Consider the following 22,808-nt stretch of genomic DNA (forward strand, 5'->3'; position numbering starts at 1 on the left):
TGTTATTTAGCACCAGTGCTCTCTAGGCTGCCAAAATCCTTGTGCCAAAAAAGAAAGGTCATTTGAACCTCAGTGTCTGACAAAACAAGCCCAAACTGTCTACTGTGGGAACACACTTTCTCTTGGCTGATCCCATTCTGCAGCCAGAATGGGTAACGGCAAGCTCTTCCCCTCCTGCTGTGTTTAGAGGTGAGTCCTAAAATCCCAATGAATCATTTTGTTTGTCTTGTGACGCCTTTTATTTTTGAACAGACACTCTGCCTTTTGTTGACGACAAAGAAGTGGCTCCTTCCTTCTCTTGGAAGGAGTTCCTTTTGCAGGCAGCGCGTGCGTGTGGTGGCTGATGGAGCGGCGGCAGGCTGGGCACCAGAGCTGCGCTGGCCCAGCTTGGCAAGCAGAAGGTGATAGTTTCAAACTGCTCTCTTTTTCTCCAAATGTCTAAATCAGTTTTATGCATTGCTGATGAGACATTTATGTGCCACACAGTAGGAGCCACAGCCCACAGAAGCCTGATTCCTACTTGTTATATGCCCCTCCATCTAATTCTTTGGACACCGAGGCTGCGTTGGAGTGATTGATTGTGGGGAATAAAGGTTAGACTCCTAAATCCATGTTTGTAGATGCTGAGTGCCTACAGCTCCCACCGCTCGGAGAGGACACTGAGACTGAGGAAACAAAGCCTGCCTTAGGCAGCCACAGGATCACTTATTCACGGGCAGGAAGCTGTGGACTTTGGCTTCTGCCTTCCACATAAAAAGTAGTATGTGAAGATGCTCCCCATGGGAATCATACTTCAAGGGAGTAATTTGGGGTGACTCCTAAAGTTAAGAATTATACTGCAGTGAGTAGCAAAAATCTTGCTGGGGGTAAACGCTGACAAATGCTAAGTCACTAAGTCTTAGAAAGTATTCGCTCTTCTAGATACAAACTCCCTCCTAATCCAAGCATGGGTAGCTGGGAAGCACCCCACATCACATGGCAAGCCACGCTGCTCCTTTGGTGTGAACAAGGAACGTACAACTAAGGCTTCAGTGATGACACTCGCTGTTTGCTAACGTGCATTTGAGTGATCTCTGAACTAGCTCCAGCTTGTCCCCTTCATGCAATGTCTAAACGGTGAAAGAGCCAATAACCTTCATAAGAGGGCAAGAGTATTGGCCTGGTGGTCTAACCACCAGCTTGTTTTATCTCTATACTCTGGGGCTGTAGATGTAAATCTAGGCAAAACCGATACTGCCTTCAACTATTCTGAAACTGATAAGTCAAGCAGTTTGCTATGCAGAAGCAGCTGAAGCATGTAGCACATAGTACTTCTTATAAAAATAGGGGGTTACTTGGAAGGATGCTGAACAAACATCCTTTTCTGCGAATCGGGGTAGCTGCTGCATGCACTTTGACTTCAGCTCCTCGGTTTCTCGATACGCAATATGCAGTATTGTGCATGATTTGAAAGCCCCCTGGGGCATCTGTGCTGTATGAATGTAAATACGACCAATTCTGTACAAAGCAAGGGAATAGCACTGCAGTTCTCTAAGACATGAACAGCTCCTCCTCTTTTCATGTATGTCTTGCTCTTCATTCGTGGATCCAAAAAAAATCTCTCCTTCCTGTCTTTGGTGGTGCTGGTGGGCTCTCTTCCAGCACTGTGTACCTCATTTACTTTTTCATGACAGTCTTTCCGTGATAAACAAATCCCATACGGTATAGTTGCGTGACCTTCAAGAGGGTATCTCCTCCTGCTGTTAGAGGCAGCACTACTAGCCGGTAACCAAAGTATCCAGGCTGTAGCAGTTTGTTTGCAATATAACACAGCTGAGCACAGGCACATTTTTCTGTGACCTTGGGGGGTTCATGTAGATTTCCCCCTTGCATGTAGATGAAGAGCGATAAATATTGCCTTGCTTTGTTAAGGAAAGAAACAATAAATCATTTCGGTCAAAGTAGCAACAGATCCACACCATGATGGATCCTCACGTGGGTTATGTTCTTGAAGAATAGCTGAACATAACTAAGAGGAAGCTTCTATTATTAAATCTATGAAACAGCTCTGCTTGCTTCTTGTATTCCTTTCACAGATGACCTCAGTGACCAGAGTTCAAAACAAAGAACAAGACTGAAGAAAGTCTCACCCTGAGTGACTGGCTGCTGTCCATACATATTCTTTAAAAACAAAGGTGCTTTCAATGCACAGGGACAGAGGATAAAAGAATAAACATGATGGTGCCTTGCATTTCAAAAGAATCTCTTTGCAAATGCTTCTGATCTACCGAGGGCTAATATTCTCCAGTTCTGCCTTCCTTTCCAGGAGGAATGCAGTGACACTGGTAAGTAAATGTACCTGCAGCTTACAAACAAGTGAGCATACCAGAGCCTGTCAGCATGAAGACTTTGTGAGTGAGGGCTAGGTTGCAACCATTAGTGACTGCTCACGGTTGCCAAACTCTGGTGCAGCACTTCCCTGGTTTGTGCTTGCTGTATTCAGATTTGGCTTTGTGCCCAGAGCAGCCTGTTTTTTGCTTTTCTTTTGCAGGATCATGGAGAATATTTTCCAATAGGATGGGTAGCTCAGCAGATAATGCACTGGCCTTTCAGAGCTGGGAACATAGTTCAGGTTCAGCTTGACGGCTCAAGCAAAATGACATCAGCAGTCAAGGCAATTCTCAGTCTTTTCTAGACAAGAATTTATAAGCTAAATTTGAATTTGAATTTGTCTCTGATTCCCTTCCCCTCCCCCCAAGGTTGATTGTACTTTAGAGAGAAAAGTTAGCAGATCCTTGGCTGGACATTTTTAATGTGATCACCCCCTTCTGCTTCTGAGTTGCTATCCATACCTTCTTTTCTCCCCCACACCAGAGTTTGAAATCTAATTGGTGAATGGGACTTCAGGAGCAAGGGGGAAGTCTTCTCTTTTTGCCCTAGCAGAGATGAAGGTCCCCTGGCTGGAGCCCAAGACAGGGCTGTCTGTCTGCCTGTGCCACCACACAATGCCAGACGTCAGACTCTCTCTCAGACTGCTGAAAACATCTCAGCCTGGTGACTTCCTCTCTCAGCCTTGTTGGCTGTTCGAAAAGATCATCAAGTTGAGCACACCAGCACCCATGACACTTTTCACCTTCCTCAGTACCGTGGGTGACCTCTGGATTCCTGAGCTCACCATAGCCAAAAATCTGTACAGCTCTCTCCTTGGGAGATCTGTCTGGGTCATCAGCCCAGAAAGATAGTTGCCAGGGCACATGGATGATGAGACTGCTGTATACCCATCCAATGGGCCTCTAGGATTGCCTGCAGTGTCGATGGCTCCTGAACCCCACCTAAGAGAAGAACTCCCTGCCTTCACTGGTCTCACATGCAATATTGATCAACAAACATGTGAGCATCCATGGCAAGCACTGCTAGAGCACTGACAAGTGTGCATCTCCCAGCCAGTACAGCCTTCATCGTGGTACACAACTGGACTTACCCAAGACAAGGACAGCTACCAACAGCTGACTTTTATCATACAGGACTGCTTCAGGACTGCACTCCATTGCTGTGAATGGCAATGATTCACTGTCCCAAAAAGCCTTTTGAAGCTTGTTGGCTCGTTCACCAGTGTTACAGTCCCTAACATGAGCATATGTTGTGAAGCCGCAGAGGAAGGGTCAATGTTAGTGGATGAGCTGACCCTGCTTGTCCTGTGCTCAGCCTCTGATCTGATGGAACACTCTCTAGCTTAGGTGTGGCAACCATATCTCTGTTAGTGTGGTATTGAGCTAGAGATGGTTCAAGCTGAGTGCTATTCCTGTGATCTCACCCACAAGACCTTCCTTCCTTTCTGGTAAAAACTGAGCTCTGTGTGTACTGAAAAAAGTAGTCCAGATCCAACTCAGCTATTCTGGGGGAACAGGAGGATTCAAGACTGCTCTCCATCAAAGGTCTGGCAAAAGAAAAACAGAAAAACAGCCAAAAGCAGTGACGTACACAAACCCCAAATCTCCTGGGTTCACTGGAGTTTTTAAGAACGTAGAAGTATCTCCTAAGGCAGATGGAAATATCCCTTCTTCTACCCACTGTCCTGGTGGGATCTGATCCCCCACGTGGGATCTGTACAAGTTTCTTTATCATCACAATCTGTCTCCATCCCTCAGTTCCCTCATGCCGTTCAGAGAAGTTTGTCCATACAGAATATTTGTCAATACTCCAAATAAACGGCATCATGCTTCCTTGTTTCTCTCTCTGTATCTCCCTGTTCCTGACATAAGTGAAAATCCTACTGGGCAGGACAGTTCTTTCTTACTGTATTTGTACAACAGGTAGCCTGTTGGCTTTGTGGTCTGTTATTGGGAACACTGCCAGCAGTGCTGACTTTTTGGTGAAGATGAATAATAGAATTTTCTAGCATGCCATTGTTTTTCCAATAAATTTCTCACATGTTGCATTAAATATGTACACAATTTGTGGCTCAGGTCCCTTTGATTTATGCTTTCGGGGGAAGGATACACTCAAACAAAAATGCCCTTCTGAAATGTGATGACATAGTCTTGCCCAACAGATGAAGTGGAAATGGAGCAGCACTATAAAGCACTAAGTGTGGTTCTGCAAACACTGGTGCTCCCAAGTTCTACTCATTTAGATGATTTCCCTGCTGCAGATGGGACTAGTGTCACTCTGTGAAGTGCTGACACAGAACATCCAGAAGACCATGGCTTTGCTGAGTCAGGAGGAGAAACAAAAGAGGGCTTGTGAGGCAGGAGACCCACTAAGTTTGTTGGGTTGGTTAGGCTGCTGGGTTCATATCACCTCTGAGTGGGCACTTACACTCCACTGTCTCCACTTCTGCAGCAGTTCATTTGGTCTCTGTTTTGGGTGTAAAGTTCCACAGCTCTGGGATCTTTACGTTTTTCATCTAAGCTTGGCTTCCTCTTTTATTGTTTGGGTTAGTTAACTGGCTGCTGTCATCCTTCTTAAGTCCCTGTAACCATTTTTCATCCACCTTGGTTTTTTTTTTCCACAGGAAAGTCAGGAAGAAAGGCGTTTTCAGCAAGGCCTCCCTCCTTGCTGGGTTTCATGCACTGACTTTAATCACTGCTTTGCCTGGAAAAGGGAAAGAGCTTTTCTTAGAATGTCCTACAGTGGCGTGCAAGGACTTCCACCCTTCTCCCTTCCTACTCATTAAAGCTCAATTGTTGACTGCTTTGGGGTCCCCGTGGGTAAAGCTTGTTTGTAATGTCAATTACCTTGAGTTTATGAGTTAGGAGCTGGAACTGGAAAAAGGAATCCTTCATTTAGCTGTCACTGGCATATACTGCAGTTCACTCGGCCAAGAGGAAATAGGAATTAAAGGCCCAATCCTGGTCTCACTGGACTTGGTGGCATGGCTCCTCATGAGAACAATGGGAGCAGACCCCGGCCTCAGATGAGAGGGTGGCCCTAGCTCGGGTGCTCCCCTGCTCCCCCTCTCCTCGAGTGAATGATGGTAATTACTGCAGGAGAGTCTGTGTGGTGCACTTCCTTCAATTGTTCCCAAGACCTTATTTTGCTTGGTGCTCAGAAAGGGTCATTTGTTTAGCTGGATAGCAAAGCTTGTCTGGAATGACTTAATGTGTTCCTGAAGCACTTGAAAAGATGGGTGATCACGGCGGGGAAAGGCAGAGAGAGTGCTGGGGGGAGGCTTTTTGAGTGCTTTGGCCCATCCTGGTCAAAGTGATAAGGATGGTTTACAATGTTGGTGGCAAAGGACCACATTTCTGATGAGGTATAAAGCAGCTGTTGTCCCACTGTCAGCCAAAGACCTATACTGGGATATTCTGAGACAGTGTTCAGGTGCTCTTGTAAAGGAATCAAGGTAGTTCACCTTGCTACTAGCTAGGCTTTCTGAAGGGAAGGTGCTCCAATAAAAGATCACTTTTTGTGTGACACCTTGGACAACTGAGTCCAGCAGAGCTGAGCATGCTGTGGGAGGATATTTTGGGCTCTCTGTGGAGCAGGGACCTGACTTGCAGCACAACTTGCAGGCTGGGCTTCATCTCTGTCGGTCTGGAGACATTTATTTGGTGCAAGATGGCTCTGTTAGGGGAGTTTTGCCAGAACCTGAGAGTTCCTGTCAGCAATGCAAAGCTAACGAAGGTCCAGCTATATGGCATTTTTCACCTCACATGCCTTCCTTGTCACTGGGATGTGCAGTTCCAATGCAAAGAAAAATCCCAAGCCTTTTTATGACCTCAGAACATGCTGATATAATCAAGTGGATTTCCAGCTCAGTGTGCAAAACCATGCTTGCAAACACATCTCTGCTGGTAATGGGGTTGGGTGTTGGTGTTTATTCTCCCACCATGGGAATCTTTTGAATCTTTTTGGAAATATCCTCAATGACACCAGGATGCAAACTCTTAGAAAACCAGCAGCTCCACGCAAAGTCAGAAGTGTAAGTAACAACAGCTGGAAAGTGCACAGCCTTTCTCTCGACCCAGGGAACTAGAACTTTTAATAATGTCCCTCCTTTGCATTTCTTTTCACATTCCATCTGAAGGCTAAGTTGCCAGGCAAGCATGAAACAAATCTCTGAAAATCTTCAGTGAGGAATACTAGAGTTATTGCTTTTGTCTTTAGACGAAGGACATCAAGGCACAGAAAGAAAAGCAAATGCTGAAAGTTGTGCTGTGGAGCTCTGATTTCAGTAAGCCCTGATGGGAGATGAAACCTGAGGAGACTTCCATGTCTGAGTCTCCTGGGCATTTTTGTTTTGGAAATGTGGAATGACCTCATTCCACTTGAAATAACCTCTCTTCCAGCTTCTCTTCAAATAGCAGCGTGTTTCTATTAAACTCCTCTTTGCAGATAGATGTGGTTTTTTTGGTCTTTGAATTGCCATGGAACTTCCTCATTTGTAGGAAGTCACTGATGATGCATAAGCCATCTTGCAGCCTGAATTCAAAACTTCATCAAAAACCTTAAGGATTTTTTAGAGAATTTCAGAAATGTCATTAGATCAGCTGTTTTCTGTAGTGGGCCGTGAGTACTTCTTGAGGGGTCAGTTCCTGTGGAGCCCCAAAGTTCAAGAGCTTTAGGTTTATTACTTCATTGAGAGGGTCATCTATTACATCATTAAAAACCCTGTAAGAGGTCCTCACTTTAAGGCAGGGAATACCTCACTGTGTTTGAACAGGCCTTCGGTTCCTTTATTTCCAGGCAGCAAAACCTCCGCCAAAAGAGTTCACACTGAGAATGTGTTTTGATGGCATCTCCTTAGTAACCACACGCTGAGATTTGACTCCCACTCTAGATTTCTCTACCTTAAAATAATTTCCCGAGCCTTCTGATTTTAATAAAGGAAATATTAAAGGACAACGCTATTTTTTTCCTCATCACTCTTCATTATCCCTCGACTGTGACAATCCCCAACAGCTACTGAGTGCTATTGCATACAAGCGAGTTGCAGTGGCACAGCAGATTACCATGTGTCAGCTGAGCTGCGGTAACCTCAGTAGCTGTTTGCTGTGAATGGTCTTGCTCTGCCCTAGATGTGAGGTAATGCTGTTTAGCTGAAAACTTGATGAAAGAAGCTTAAACTGAAACAGATTAAAAACGCAGACATGGACAGCTACAGAGGTTTGGCTGACATGTAGTAGTAACTCCTTAGGCTCCATACGGAGACTGTCTGCCTGAACCCGCAAGCTACTTGTTCAGAGACTCAGCCTGTTTACCATGAAAGCATGCAGGTTGTGAAGTATAGGCAGCGCTTTCTGAAACTGTTATTCCAATGTGTTGCACGTTTCCTCCTGTCATCTCCAGGTTTTTCTACATGTAGCTGAAAGGATTGCTTGGATCTTACCAAATGTATGGTGAGGTGTGTTTATGTAAACATTGCTGATTGTGTACATTCTCATTTCCAGTGGCTAGGCAGTTCAGCTGTGGAGCTTGCTGTTAGCAGCATGTTGGAAGTGACATAGGCCAGACAGAAAGCCTGCGCAGCTCACTGAGGGGGAAAAAAGCCACAATCAACCAAAACCAAGACCAGACAGTAGTTTTTATGTATACCAATTGCTCCAGGGTAAAACGATGGCAAATATTTTTATCCAAACGGGTCATATTTTGATGAGGTGCCATGGGGTCTAGAGTTCAGAGGGCAAGAGCAGGAGTCACAAAGGATCTTGCTGTGTTGTAATTCCTCCCAAGCCAAGGGCTGCATGGTGACCTTGGGTGTGACATTTGATCAGTCTGCTCAACCTTAGGCAAGAGGCAGCATAGCCCTCCCTCACATGCCCACGTATCTTAACCTTTTGAAGTGATGCTTCCCTTCGCCTAGCACAGGTATCTGTTGATAGGTTATTATGTAATGAACAGTCAAGACCTGATTCCTGGTGCACTGCTAGTTAACAATCAGCATTATTATGAGTGTTGTGAATTATACAGATTTGTCAGTAATAAAAAGCTCTCTTTTTGGTAATAATGGGCTGATTTATTAAATGAATGTGGATATTGGGTATGACATTGCCAGACTATGCAGTTTTGTCTTGGGACTTGCCCTCTTGATATTTAGCGCTGCCCCACAGTGATATAGCCAGGAAAATGTTTAATCATGGCTTGTCAAGGTCAGTAAGATAAGGTTTTTCTGAAGTATGACTTGTTTTTTTTTTTAACACAACTTCAGTGTTTTCAGACTAGGAAAACCAAGTGTGGTTGCCTAGAGGCAGGTAGCTGAGTTCAGGGAAGAAAGCAGCGTGGTTCCTACAGAGGCTCCTAGCACTGTGCCGCATGCCCCTGGTGTCCAACCCCTGCTCCTGAGAGGTACAGCTCTTTCCTCGATGTCCTAGACACCCACAGACATCCAAAATGGCACTGAGCACCTATGGTTTGGACTTAATCTAGTGCCTGAATTTTAAGAGGTCTGGAAAAAACCCAGTACTGGTGAAGCTGTGGTAGAGTTATTTAGCGAGAGCTCTAGATGCCAGCTGGCTCCTCTCAGGGTACACTTGGGTCAAGAGGACCCTCCTTCCTAGGAGGAACTTGTGGTAGTAAGTCATGCTGTTCATCCAAATAGGTTGGCTGTTCTCAAAGCTTGATGTGAATAGATGCACAGTAGTTAAAGTGAACTGCTCTTATCTATACCAAACGGTTGGTGGTAGTCAGAATTTTGTTGCCTAATTTAACTGCTCATGACTGTGGTAAGCAGGATGAGATTTCATCTCTTCACAGCACTGTCATATTTCATCTCCCTGCCCTTACTTCCACGACTTCTGGAGACTGACTATTTCAAAAAGACTTTTGGTAAAACCCATCAACTTTTCTTTAGCTGTTTGCCTACCTTCTGAAACCTTGAAGTGTTATCTTCTAACCTTAGATAATGATCTTCTCTCTCTTCCCTTCTCCCTCCCCTCAAGATTTTTCTATTTCTTATAATGTCTAATCTTATGTTCGGTGAAGTTGTTCTTAGAAGAAAAATCATACAAAAATCTATGAGGATGGACTAACCTGAATTGACTCACAAACTCTAGGAAGTGGTGTGTGATTGAAAAAGTGAGTCAGAATGCTCTTTTTTTCTGAAAAAGCTGAAGAATGAGTGCTAACAGACTGGAATAGTATTTTCAGGCTGGTAAAATCTTAGCTGTGTGGCTGGTGACAGTGGAGGATGTTACATGTGTGCTATATTTGCAAGTGAGTAGTTTGCCACTGCTTTCTCTCTCTCAGAGGATCTCCCTTCCTGCCTGGAAGTATGGCACATGTGTTTGTGTGATGTGTGCAAGTGACTTGCCATGGATGTGAGGTCTCAGCACTGCTGAGTCAGACAAGGCCCAGGCCAGAGAAAGATGAAGCAAATGGCTGTTCAGGGACTTTAGGTGCTAGTTTTTGTAGCCTTCGGTGCTTAAAATAGTTGTTAGGTGGTGCTCAGGCCATACTGTATTTGAGGATCAGGTCCTTCAACCCAGCCTGTCCATCAGGGCAAGATGGGGCTGTGGGGTCAGCCTTACTCCCCAGAGCCCAGCTGTTTTCTGCAGTGGTTCTGGTTTTCATTGCCCCTGTGAGCTCTCACCTCTTCTCCTCTCCACGCTCCTGCTGTACTTGCTCACGTTTATCTCCTGGGGATCAAGATGCACTTGAACTTTGGAAATGAAAACGGAAATTTGAACAGGAAACACGGCAGATTGACATGTTCCTCATTACCAGTGCTACATTTGTTGAGCATATGTTTTACAAATCAAAACACTGCAGTATTCACAGTCCTAGGGGTGGGGGCGAGGAGGGAGACGTGTCCATGCCCCACCCAGTTTGTTTGTTCTTGAAGATGATTCATCTGCAAGGCCACCTCTAGCCAATGCTCAAAGTGCTTCGCTACTGTTCAGAGATATCCTGATGAAACCCTAGCTCCTCCTGAAATACAGTGTGAGCTTACTGTATAGGGAAAACACTGGGCAAGATTACATCCTCCATGAAAAAAAAAACATCAAACAAAAAACAACAAAAGCCTCAAATGCAAGCTTGCTACACCTGTCAGTTTTGTAAGTGGAGATCTTTATTCTGGTGGCAATCTGATAACCTGCAGTGTAAAATGGCCTCTTCCTGGCTTTACAGGTATCAGGAAATCAAGGCTGAGTTGCTTTGGCCGTGGTCATCACACCCCTACTGAGCTCCTGCAGCAAGCATGCATTGTCTCACATGCATCATGTTTGTTGGGCAGTAGGGATGACTGGTGTGTATGTGCACCTACGAGCTCTCACCTCTCCTGTGTAGGAATGGTTCACTGCATACGGGTCAGCAGCTCATGTACAGTGTTTACAGTGTGGGGCGTGCCAGGCTGCTTTGTGCCTTCACACTGCTGGTGAGACAGCACAAGGCCTAACAAACAAAGGGACATAAGAAACTGCAGGAATTTCTCATGCTTCCTGGTAAACAGAAAGGAAAGATGTTGTTCCTCCTTTCCTTGAAGCTTGTTCCTCAGAGCTTCTTTGGACATTTTTCAGTAGCATATTTCTTGAGAGTTGACCTTGTCCTACTGTTGAAATGCCTCCAGAAAGAGAAATACGGGATGATTTACTCTTGACATCTTAGCCTGCGTGGACTCTTTGGTCAACCTTAACTTCAGTGTAAATCAGAGAAAAGAAAGAGAAATCATGATCCTAATGCACCCATACATAAACCAAAAAGAACTCAATTAACACAGTATTAGGAGAACCTCCAACAGGGCTCCTTGCAAAATGACAGGAATATCAAGGATGTGATACAAAAGGATGACAGCAAATATGTGTCCACTCCAGCATGGACAAAGCCATTGAGGCAGGTGGAGCTGAAGCTGAAAGCTTCTCTATGCTTACTTTGTACTTCCAGGACAGAAGGATATGGAGAAACAGATTTAACTTTAAGCATCTCACGTTTTTGATGTGCCTCCTTTTTAAGAATGAAAACACAAGCAGATCTTGGAATCACAGCAGTCCCTGCTTTGTCTAAGTCAAGTTGGTCCTTAAAACAGCCTGAAACTCTTGTCATCGTGTGGGCATTGCCCTCCAGAGATAATAGCAAGGCCTGTGGAAAAAGCCACCCCAAACCACTTCTGCAGGGAATTTTTAGGAGGAAGGAAATTGATCACCAGAAGTTGGGAGCAAAGAATTCATACATTTTTGATCCATCACCTGTTCTGCTGGTAAAATCTGAGCTATGCTTCAATGAATTGCTCTCCTCGTGGTAAGTCTCTGTGAGATAGTACTCTTCCAGTGAAAGGAGCTTCAAAACATGTACAAGCAGATCACAGAATAAACACAGGATGTAGGTAGTTTCCCAAGTTCTCCGCTTTTTAAAAACCTCTGTGACACATCCCTCGTAAACTTGGCACCTTCCAGCGTGATTGCATCATAGCTAGGTCAGTGAGGGCTGTATTGTGATGGGCATTACAGGAGAACATGGTGCTGGCTGAGAAGGCTTAAATAATCCCTGTTATTCAGCAGGAGCGAGTGGCTCATCTTCCAGTTGTGGTAAGGGGCAGGGAATTGTGGAAGAAGGCAAAATAACCTTCTTTCTTTTTTTGTTTCAGCTGCAAAGGACGCTCCTAAAAAAGAGGTTTGAGAGCTGAGTTAGACTATATTGTCTTCAGGGCTGGTGGTCTGTTTCCCATCTCCATGTGTTAATGGGTCACATGCAGACCTGTTGGTGATCGCCTGCTCTGTTTAGAAAAGCCCTAACATTTTTTGGTGATGGGACAAGGCAATGATGGCCTCAGGTGGGGTTTTCCTGCAGCCAGAGCCTATCTATTGGGAGGATGATCGAAGCAACCAATCTGTTTCTAAGTTTTCCTGTTTCCTATTTTATCCTTCTAGATTGCATTTAATAGAGCTATTTTTTATAGGCGGCGTTTGAGGAAGGTTTCCGAAGGTAACAACTGGAGTCACCTAAAATAAGGGCTATATTGCTATATTGCAACGTCCAAATATTTCCATAAATAGATGCAGGGCAATGGGCAAAGAGAGGCGCCCATAGCGGCTGTCTCTGCATTGGCTTTTCCTCAGCTCAGCATTGCTGAGCACACTGTCACCGAGCAAAACTCAGTGCAACTTTTTCTTTTCTTTTTTTTTTTCATTTCAAGTGAGACATGCTGACTAAGAGCTAATAAAGGTATTGCCCTAGAAGAGCAAGGTATTTATTTCTTCTTGCCATACCTCCCAGTAAAGCGATGATATGCAAATTCCTCTTTGGAATTTTCTACATATCCTCCAAAGGCTGACATCCTAGCCAGCTCTTCCTGGACGAGTTGTCAGCTCTGAAAGAAAACTGAGCCTCTAATGTGTCAGTCTGATCCCCACTGAGAGGACAGGCTCCGAAGGGAGAGCAAAGATTTAAAAAGGAAAGAGTATTAATATGCCAGCAGGTCATACGATATATAGCATAATTTCTAGGGTCTAGGGTTGATTTCCTTGGCTTTGCACGTGAGACTGACACTTCCACTTGGTGACACGAAGTGCAAGATTTTGGTTATAATAAATGATCTTGTGTTTCTTTCCTGTGGCCGCGTTCGGCTTTTGTGCTTGCTTTTCTGTGCTTTATTTTACAGCACTGAAAGCAGCAAATCCCATGTGTAGAGTCTGATCACAGCCAGCAGACCGCTGTGAAAGAAACGGGTCAAATGGTGGTCTCACATGCACCAGGCTCCGCCAGTGTGCCTGCCTGCCAGCTCCCAGCTAGTTCGGGCTGAATTCTGTTACACTCTCTGTGGCTTGTGGTTTTGACTTATCTGGGTAGACGGCATGTTTTGTGAAAAGGGACACCTGGGTGAAGGAGTGGGGCTTGATCGCCCTTAAATTAAAATTGCTACGTGATGAGATGGGAAAGCTGATTCTAGGCAGTACCCTGGGACTTGTCGCTGTGCTGGTTGTTGCCCCAGGCTTTGTGTCAACTTGTGCTTGCATGACCTGTTTGCCAGTATGGGCTGTGGGAGAGCAGCAGGCAGGACATAGCTGCCGGGAGCAGGAGTGAGAGAAGTGTGACAGCGCACACTATCACAAGGAAGAGAGGATATTTTTGCACAAGACTAAAATGTGTGCAAAGCTTCCACCACACACACTTTCAGGCCATCTTGGCCTTGTCGAGGCTGAAAGAATGAGCTGATGCTGTGTCACATGCAGCAATATGATTCAGACAGGAATTAGCACTCTGAGTCAACAGTCAGTGGTGTTCCATACATGTTAGCAACTCCGGCTGCTCCAGGGGTTGGGGCAGTTATACTGAGGGAAAGATCATAACGTCTTCGTCTTGGTGCAGTGCCATGGAGGGCTGTTGCCCTCCCAGTACAGGGTACTGGTGAGATGGACATTTGATGTAGCCAGAGTGGCTGTCCTTGTTATGTCACAGAATCACAGAATCGTTTGAGTTGGAAGGGACCCTAAAAGGATCTAGTCCAACATCCCTGCAATGAAATGTCCTGCTGTCTGGATTTGAAACACTCTCTAACCCCCTGAAAGACAAAAATCCTAGTGCTTCAACTAGTATGCTTATTAATCACACTCATTTGCTTAGGGTAGGCAGGGCCCTGGGCCCAGGGGAATGAAAAATGTGGCCAAACTCATTCATGTGCACGACTGGGGAGGTGCACCCCACCATACGCTCTCCAGAGTGAGCACAAAAAACAGCTTAGATTTTTCGTTTCTGCTACAGTAATACAAGTTATATAATATATAAGCTATATAATAATAATATAACTTTTCTTCTCCTGAGGTACGGTTCAGCTTGGAGATCACCAAAATGATTTGTCAGCCAACCTCGAGTCTCCTCAAAACCATGGAATGTTGTAAAAATGCAAACATGTAAAATGAGAAGACAGCTAATGCCAGCCTTTTGGTGGAGACTAGATTTAGGCTTAAGACAGCTGGTGCCAGAGCATTTGCCTGTTAATGTTCCGAGGCTCTGGAATGCCTTGCAAGAGGATATCAGAGCAGCAAAATCAATTAGTGGTCTCAGAAGTGACATTAAGACTTTTTGGTGACACGATCATTTTGTACCTGGAAGAGCAAATGTGATGGGCTGAGCTGTTAGCTGAGAGAGGTGCTATGTCACTGGTACAGGGAAAAGAACAAACCACACATTGAAAAAAAAAAGAAAAAAGAAATACAATTCTTCAGGTGACAATTAGCTTTTATGCTGTATTTTACCACTTGGGAGTGGGGAAGAGGAAGGCAGGCGGTATCATTGCGACGTGCATGGATTCACACCTGCCTGTTCAGATGAGTTATGACCAAGAGTTTACTTTTGGCTGGCCTTTGACGCAGACTGTGTGCCTGAGTGAGGGAGTCAGGGAGCATAGGACTTTCCCTCAGACCTCTGTCAGGGTGACGACTCCTTTTATCCAAACATATAAAATATATAGGATTACGTGCCTGATTGCTTTTTCTCTATAGCAAATGCTGGTCAGGGGGGGACAGAGGCCTTTCCCTTGCTGCTGAGCTGCACCAGTGGCTACTGCAAGCAGCTCGATTCCTTTCTGTTGCAGCTGATCAGCAGCAAAGCATATACTTTCCTGGAAACCAGAGAGACTTCTGCTCAAAGACCTGTAAGGTTCAAAGGGATGTACTGCTCTGCCATCTGTAGCAGTCACTGCCTCACCTCAGAGGGAGAAGACCTTCTATCTCCCTTGTGCATCTCAGTCCTGGTCCCATGGAACTGAGGAGGGGACAGTTGCCGCAGCCTCTCTTTGCCCCAGCTAACAGACTGAGACAGGACTCACTGTCAAAGAGCCATGAAATGAGTGTGGGATGATAACCTCTGCCCATTGGAGTTAAATACAAACCAGGGATTTCAGAATTTCGTACCCTGGCCCTAAGCCACACCCCATACGCAGCAGGCTGTGCAGGACCAAGCCCTGCAGAAACATCACATCCATCCAAGTGCAAGCAGGCTGATGCTTTTGCCTTTATGTTGGAAGAGTAACACTTCAGTTCTCTGCTTGCCAATTACCCTCTCAGCAACATGACGGCACCGGCACTGGCCAAGGGGCAGTGCAGCACTGGAACCTCTAAAGGCACGATGCCTTGGAAGGATGCTCTGATAAACAATGATAACAGTGATGACAATGTTTATACAGAGTAATAATTTACTCCATATACAGTTCTACTTATTTCAGCAGGGCTGTGTACATGGAGAACGCACAGGGAGTCTGTTCTTCATTGTTTGTAAGGACCACCGATTTTTGGGGTGCAGTTAAATTTTACACCAGGTACCACACAGGGGGTTTATCAGATGCTGTGCCCCCCATATCATACAAGGGGAAGAGCAGAGAAAAGATCACTGCGACGGCAGTGCCTTCTTTCTGGTGTCCTCCTAGGTAAAACCACTGCTAATGGGACAGCGCTTGCTGCTTTTGTCTGCACTGCCAGTGTACTTTCACTGGGACTCTGTGCAAGGCAAAACACCTTTGAAGACTTCAGAGGAAAGAATGAAGGTTGCAAATTGAAAGTGACACTATATGCAGCCTGGCTTTATCAAAGGTGAATTGTGCCAGAAGAACCTGATATCTTATCAAAGAACACTAATTGGTTTTCCTGGCAAAGGAAACAAGGCTGAGCTATCTGGCTATCAGCAAAGCATTTGATATGATGCCACATGGGAAATTATTTGTTCAGAGAGGGTGATGGGGCTAGGTGGAATAATGGTAAGTGTGCTGAGGTCTGGCTGAGGGAGGGATGAATACAGGTAGTGTTGGGGTGGGGATGATCAGGCAGGAGAGACTCCTTGTGCACCTGCTGAAGGGGTGGTCTTGGGACTGACTCTACTTAATATTTTCATTAATAAGCTTGTCATGAAAGGTGGGAGTATGCAAATGAAATGTGCAGATGATGGTAAGTTTGGGGGCATAGTTATTGTGGAGGAAGGTTGAGGTATGATACAGGAAGCTGTGCCTGACCTTGAGGACTAAAGAAACAGAAATGGGATGAAACTGAATACTGCAGAGTGCAAGGGCATGCACTTGGGGACTAATAACATGAATTTCCACTAGAAGCTGGCAGCTTATCAGTTTGAAACAAGCATAAAAGAGAAAGACCTAGGTGTATTAGTGCATCAGGGGGTAACTAAGAAGCAGAGATATCATGCAACCACAGAAAAGGCAAATGTGAGCATCAGGCATACGAGTCGCAGCCTTCCCAAGGGACAGGAAAGTATTAATGCCATCGGAGAGGGCTGAGAGCCCCTCTGGAGCACTGCTGTCTGCCGTGGTTGAGAAAGATGAAGCCCCGTGGGTGCAGGTGCGGAGCCGAGCTATTAGGAGCACCAGGGGAGCTCTGACATCCATCACCCAGTGAGTGCCAGCCCACAGGGCACGTGGCAAAATTCTTTAAATACGGCGGGATATAAACACACAGGAGAAGAAAGAATGAACCGAGATGAGGACAGTGCTGGCACGCCAACAAATTCAAAGAGAAGCGTACAGGCCATGTGTTAGCATGGTGGCAGCTCAGTAAGGGGGAACCGGCCTGGAGCTGATGGAGGCATGGCCGTGGCCATTTGGGGCCGCTGCACCAGCTTCCTGCCGAGGCCTCCAGCCGTCAGCCTTGCTGTGCGCAGGGAACATCAGCCTCCATTTTAATTGCACAGCACCACCACCCGCAACTCAGAAACTACGGTCACAGTTTTGTGTCCATTTCCTTCAAACAAAGGTGTGGGGTTTTTTTGTTTGTTTTTTAATCTTTCCTTTTACCTTCTCTCTCCTCCCTCCCCCTATTTTTTCTTCTTCCCCCTCCAACACTGGTTGACATTTACCAGAACCCAGTGTGATTTAGTGACCTTGGGCATACTGTGCACTTTAATTTGTCAATTTGGGAAATTAATTTGTGGAAGAATGAGTGGGAGTCAGAGGTCAGGCGGCTGGAGCGCAGACCTGCTGACAGGTTGACTGTCCGTGGGGGGCTAATGAGAGCACACCACCACGCCAACGGAACAAAAGCAGACAGATTACACCGCCCGCTCGCCGCCGGCATCCAGCAACACCCGGCCCATTTCTGCCTCCGGCTCGCCTCGTGCTGCAGGCCGGAGCAGCCACCTGTGATGAAGGCACCAGTTGCAGGGTGTGAAGTCTTTTCGTGGTGAGGATGGGAGCTGCTCACCCCCAGTCCCAGCATGGGGAGGCTCCGTTTGGGTGCTTGATGTCCCTGTGTTTGCATCCTCCTGGAGTCTGGGCGCCATGATGGGGGATGAGCACTAGCAGTAAGAAACGTGATGGCTGCTGCTTGACACCTCTCTGCTCCAAACTGTTCTCCCACTCAGCCTGTGGGTCATACACTGGGTAGGCAGATTCCTGTGGGCGCTTGCCATCCATCTGCGTGCAGCACGAGCTGAGGTTTGACCGCAAACAAGACCTGAGCGTGCTTGAGACAGATTGCATCTGCCTCCTTGAGGCAACCGAAATGCTGCATCACGCTCCGGCTGCCTCGAGCGCCTGGGCAAAAAGGAGCACGCTTTGGATGATGACGAATGCTTTGCAGTGCCAGCAAGTCCCCGAGTTCTGCCTTGGAAATGAGCGAGGAGCAGTCAGGAGGCATGGCTGAGCCAGCCCTGAGGCAAGACTATGCTGGCAGGGCCACTGAGGAAGGGCCCCCCGATGGGGCATACAGCTGCGTGCTGCAAGGCTGAAGTGCCAGTGGCTGTGGAAGAGGACAGCTTCTGTGTCTGAGTTCAAAAGCTTTCTCGTGGGCCAGATTCGGCATGTACAGAACACTGGGCAGGGGGAAGAGCCTGCCTGTTATGCTCTGTTAAAAACAGCTGGCTCTACACGCATGAGGCACAGGCAGGCTTGAAACGGTGCTCCTCACTGAAAGGTGCTGGCTAAAATGTGAGGCACTGCTGGCTGTCTGGGGAAGGGAGTATGGCAGGCTATGAAAGAAACCTTTTCCCACCCACACTAGATAAAAATAAGGAAGAATATCTCCCTGAGGCTGGCAAGTAAGGTCACCACAGCTGCCTGCATGCTTTGGGGTTTGCACTTGGACTGGGGCACAGCACCTAGAATCTCACAGTTTGAGGACTGAGCTCAATCTCCATAGTTTTCAGAGCTTTAGCTGATCCAGGACATCTGCTGAATGTGAAGTTGAATCTGAGGGATGTGTCAGGCATATCACATAACTGGTAGTACCCATGAAGGGAGCCTTGGCTTCCACACCTCCTGTGTACTACTTGAGTGTTACATCCGCTTCAGCAGTTATCTGCCTGACTTTAGCAGCTGTCACTGTCATGGTGAGGTGCTTTCAGTTCTCCTGTTTAGAAGAACCATGGGATGCCCCATCCCTGTTCCAAGCCAGGCTGGATGGAGCCCTAGGCCGCCTGATCTGGTGGGCGGAGTCCCTGCCCATGGCAGGAGTTGAAACTGGATGATATTTAAGGTCCCCTTCAACCTAAGCCATTCTATGATTCTATGCTTTGTATTTCCACGTTTCCCTTGGTCCCACCAGATTCTGACTGCTCTCAGCCACGTGTCTGCTCCATCCACACTGGCTGATATGGCTCTGCATTGTGGTCCTCACCATCAACATCCTTCCTCACGGACTTCTTACATTTCATTGGCTCTTGCTACTTTCCTGAGCTTCTAAGGTTTTCAGGAGGTCTGTGACTCATTAGACAGCTCAGGGGATGCAGTGGCAGGGACAAAGTGAGATCAGGCAGACTAGGGGATTAGAAGAGGACCAGGAGAGGGACTTTCAGGGACTAAGAAGAAGATGAGACCTTGCAGATCTCATCTTGCAAATTTCTGTAGTCTGTGTAACTTGCAGCATTTCCCTTTTCTGCTTTAAAACCTGTCTCCCATGTTCCATTTTCCTTCTCAGAGTAGGGCATTCCCACCATACCATGCTCCCAGCATGCCTTGTCCATAACTTTGCAGCAAGTAGTAGGAAACTCCTATGCTTTTTTTGTGTGGGTCTGAAGATTGAGCATCTCAGCAACTTATCAATTGTTCCCCCTTCGTTTCTCAGACCCTACAAAGCTATCCTGGTCAGCAGCAAGTGGCCTCAGGCCCCAAAGCCATGGCTGCTCTGGGGTTAGTATGCAAAGGATCTCATTGCTCAGCTGCCTGCACACAGGACGGGTCACGAGTACTTTGGGTACAGGCTGGGAGGGGTGCACTCAACTCACCTTGTTCAGTCCTATCAGAAGGAAAATAGAGCAAGGAAGATTCTTTGCATTCTTTCATCCAGTAAATTTATTTCACCTCTAACCTGGCTGCACCAGTGTGACTTGGAAGTCTTGTTACCTTTTGTCCCTTTTATTTTAACCTGGGCTTTCCCAGAGACAGACAGGAATGAGATGAGCACGTAGCACACACTTGGGTTTGCTGGCAAGGCTGAGAAATAGAAACAGCAGTGCTTTGAATCTACTGTCCAGTGTGGATGGAGCAGAATTTTTAACATGTCTAAATATAGGCTACATATTGTTTTGAAGCTGCAGATACCATTTGTTTTGATTCCGGCCCTTTAAATGAGAACAAAGGAAATCTGGAGAGAGAGCGAGCTTAGTTCAAGGAACGAAGGTAAGAAAACCTTTGTGTTTTTTAGCTCAACAGCAAGGACAATCAGAGGGAATATAGGATCTGGGGGCTCAAAGCCTCTGGCTGCTCTGTTTGCAAAGGCTACTGATGTCTCAGGTGCCCTCCTGTTTCATGGGGACAGGGCAGAGGAGCAATCAAAACTGCTCTGCTCTCTTTAATTTCCATTGAAGCTGGGTCTCGCCTTCATAGACTGCACCATCTCCCCTGAGAGCCCTCATCAAAGCATGGCTCTTACTCCTTCCTCCCTTCCCAACCAGCCTTCTTCCTAACCTTTTATGAGAAAAGCTGGAACTTCCTGGTCAGTCCAGCCTCAAAAATGGAAACATCTCTGCTTTCTGCTGCTCTGGTAAAATGTTTTTTTATTTTTAATCAGGGGGACTTAGTGTAAATAAATAAAATCAGAAGTCAGACCCCATCATGAGGCAGCAACTCAAGTTACACATCCGCAGCAAGCTAGAGCTCAGTGCATTTTTGAATTCAAGCTGGTTAGCCTTATGTTTAGGGAGGATACTACTGGGATGCGGATGGGGCCTCTTTTCTGCTAACACAGGATTAGTCTCCTTGGATATATTTCTGGCCCCTTTCACAGCCTTGTGCTGCACAGCCTTCATCTTGGTTTGAAACGGATCCCCGTGTCAGTGGCCCGTCAGGCTGTCTCTTGGCCTGTAAGTCAGCCTTCTGGATGCAGCAGTTGTGGCCGTAAGCTCTTCCATTCCTGAAATAGCTGCCCATCCATCCAGCCTCCTGCAGCAGCTCTTCACTGGATCCAGATAAGGTTGCAGTCTGGCTATTTCTCCCTCCCTACCCTGCCTTCCCTTCCAAGACTGACCAGCAGCTCCTCTATCGACACCAACAGCAAGTGCTGCATTTCTGCAGTTGCTTACCTCACTGTGACATGAAAACCTCAGTGAGGGCTGGTGTTCAGAACAAGGTGAACTTGAAGAAAAATTTCTGTACTGTTTTAAAAGAAACCTTATGTATCTTGTCGTCTCTGGTCATTTATCTCCCGGCACTGTGTCACATCTGTACTTTTCTTCATCTTGAGATGCTGAGTCCTGCCCCGTTGATTGAGTGGGTTAGAGCTGAGTTGTAGCACCAGAAAATAGTACAGATAAACAGTGGCTTGAGGAAGTACTGCCATTTAGTAACAGAAGTTGTTCTCTAGAACTAGGATGCTATCATAAATGAACAGTATGTGAAATACAATGGAATTTACTGATCTCACTAGAAATATTTGGAAATCCTGTTGCCTGATTTTTTTCTACACCACCCAAGGAATAAATAAGCAACCCCCACGCTCAGGGAGGCTACAAAAGTTGAGACCAAAGAGGATGAAGGCACCAGTGAGGCAAAATGAAGAAGGGTTCATCACTCATGGACAACAGCTACAAGAATTCGGCATGGAGGAGGTTCCTATGAGCTCTACAGTGTTCATTTAGGTGCTAACTCCTTTCTTCTTCAGCCATACCAATAATCAAAGACAGAAAGACTAAAAACCATCACCAGAAGAGTGAAGTCTCTGTTGAACAAACAACCTCTTCTAAGTGAATCTTGGCCTGGTCTGAAAACATCATGAAGCCCCTGATACTGGGAGCATTTGTTCACAACTGAACAAACAGGTAAGAAAAACCACCAAGAACATTTTCATGACTGTGGTGTCCTCCTCAGGACTGTGTCTGACACAGTGGGAAGCACACTGGTTATGTGTGAAACAAAAGGAGCCTTTTGCTGAACCCTAAGAAAGCAAGGTGAAACCCCTGTCTGATGGACAAATGAGCCCCATGCTCATCAGGTGGGAAACAATCCTTTCTCCAAACTCTCTTCCTTCCTAATGAGGGAAAGTTTCCTGTATTCCCTGTTTGACAGCATCAGTCTGGCCCTGACTCATTACACCTGTGTGAGGGCTTAGCCCAGCATTAACCCTTTGCTCTCTGGAAACCATTCATACACTATGAATGCCAGTCTCATCAGTCTTGGTCTTTCTCCTCTTGGTTTCCATTCCTACAAGCCTGCTCAGTTTGCATGAGAGCAAAGCAAAGTAATGAGAAAGGCAGCTGGTGCATGTTCCATGCTGGAAGCCTGTACCTAGGTGTTTGCACAGGAGGGAACAAGGGCTTAGAGCTTCAGAAAATTACCCAAGTTTGTACAAAGAAGAAAGAAAGTGTGAGGAGAGGGATGTGGAGAGCTGGCACATGCCCAGAGTGTGTAGGAGTATCTGTGGGCAGAAGATGACATGGGCAGCAAGGCTGCCCTCACAGGGAGAAGGGAAAGAGGCTGGAAGGGCAGGGGAAGGATGTGCTCAGCTGTTGTTGGTACTGGAGCACCCACATGGAGGGTGAGGCTGAGAGAGGGCGGATATTCTGGACATCTTCCCATTTGGGCTAGGACCTAGGGAAGCATCACTGTTTTAGGAGCTCACATCTGCCATGATCTACTTAAATGCAGACAAACTCCATAGCACCAAGCTGCTGCATGCTGTCTGCCAGGAAGCACAAGCCGAGGTGCTCCAGCAAGTGTGCTGGGTATGTTCAAACAGTTATTCACATGCCCAAGTTTGAGATAGAAGGGGGATTTTCACAGAGACATCACAAAACAGACTGCTTACATCCTGTCTAGCCTTTGCTCCAGAGCACAGAGATGCTGACTCTGACCACTGAAAGATGGCCAGAATTTGTCCTTTGTCAGTCAACAATAGGCTTCTACCCCTTTTTTCATTCATAGAAATAGGTAAGCTGTCTGGGAGATGTTTTTCACAATGTATGTATGAACAATAATCCACTTTGAGGCACAAAGTCTGGTCTGGAAGAACTCGTTGCAAGAG

At 46.3% G+C, this 22,808-nt stretch overlaps 1 long non-coding RNA gene across 1 annotated transcript; it reads left to right on the top strand.

The window, feature by feature from the left end:
- The first annotated feature begins 338 nt into the window (after positions 1 to 338).
- LOC121110375 lies at positions 339 to 4,570 on the top strand. Its single transcript, XR_005858274.2, has 3 exons — positions 339 to 401; positions 2,076 to 2,324; positions 2,854 to 4,570. It is a non-coding gene; the product is annotated as an uncharacterized LOC121110375 (long non-coding RNA).
- Positions 4,571 to 22,808: the final 18,238 nt, after the last annotated feature.

This window comes from Gallus gallus, chromosome 3 (genome assembly GCF_016699485.2).
Source record: "Gallus gallus isolate bGalGal1 chromosome 3, bGalGal1.mat.broiler.GRCg7b, whole genome shotgun sequence".
NCBI lineage: Eukaryota > Metazoa > Chordata > Aves > Galliformes > Phasianidae > Gallus > Gallus gallus.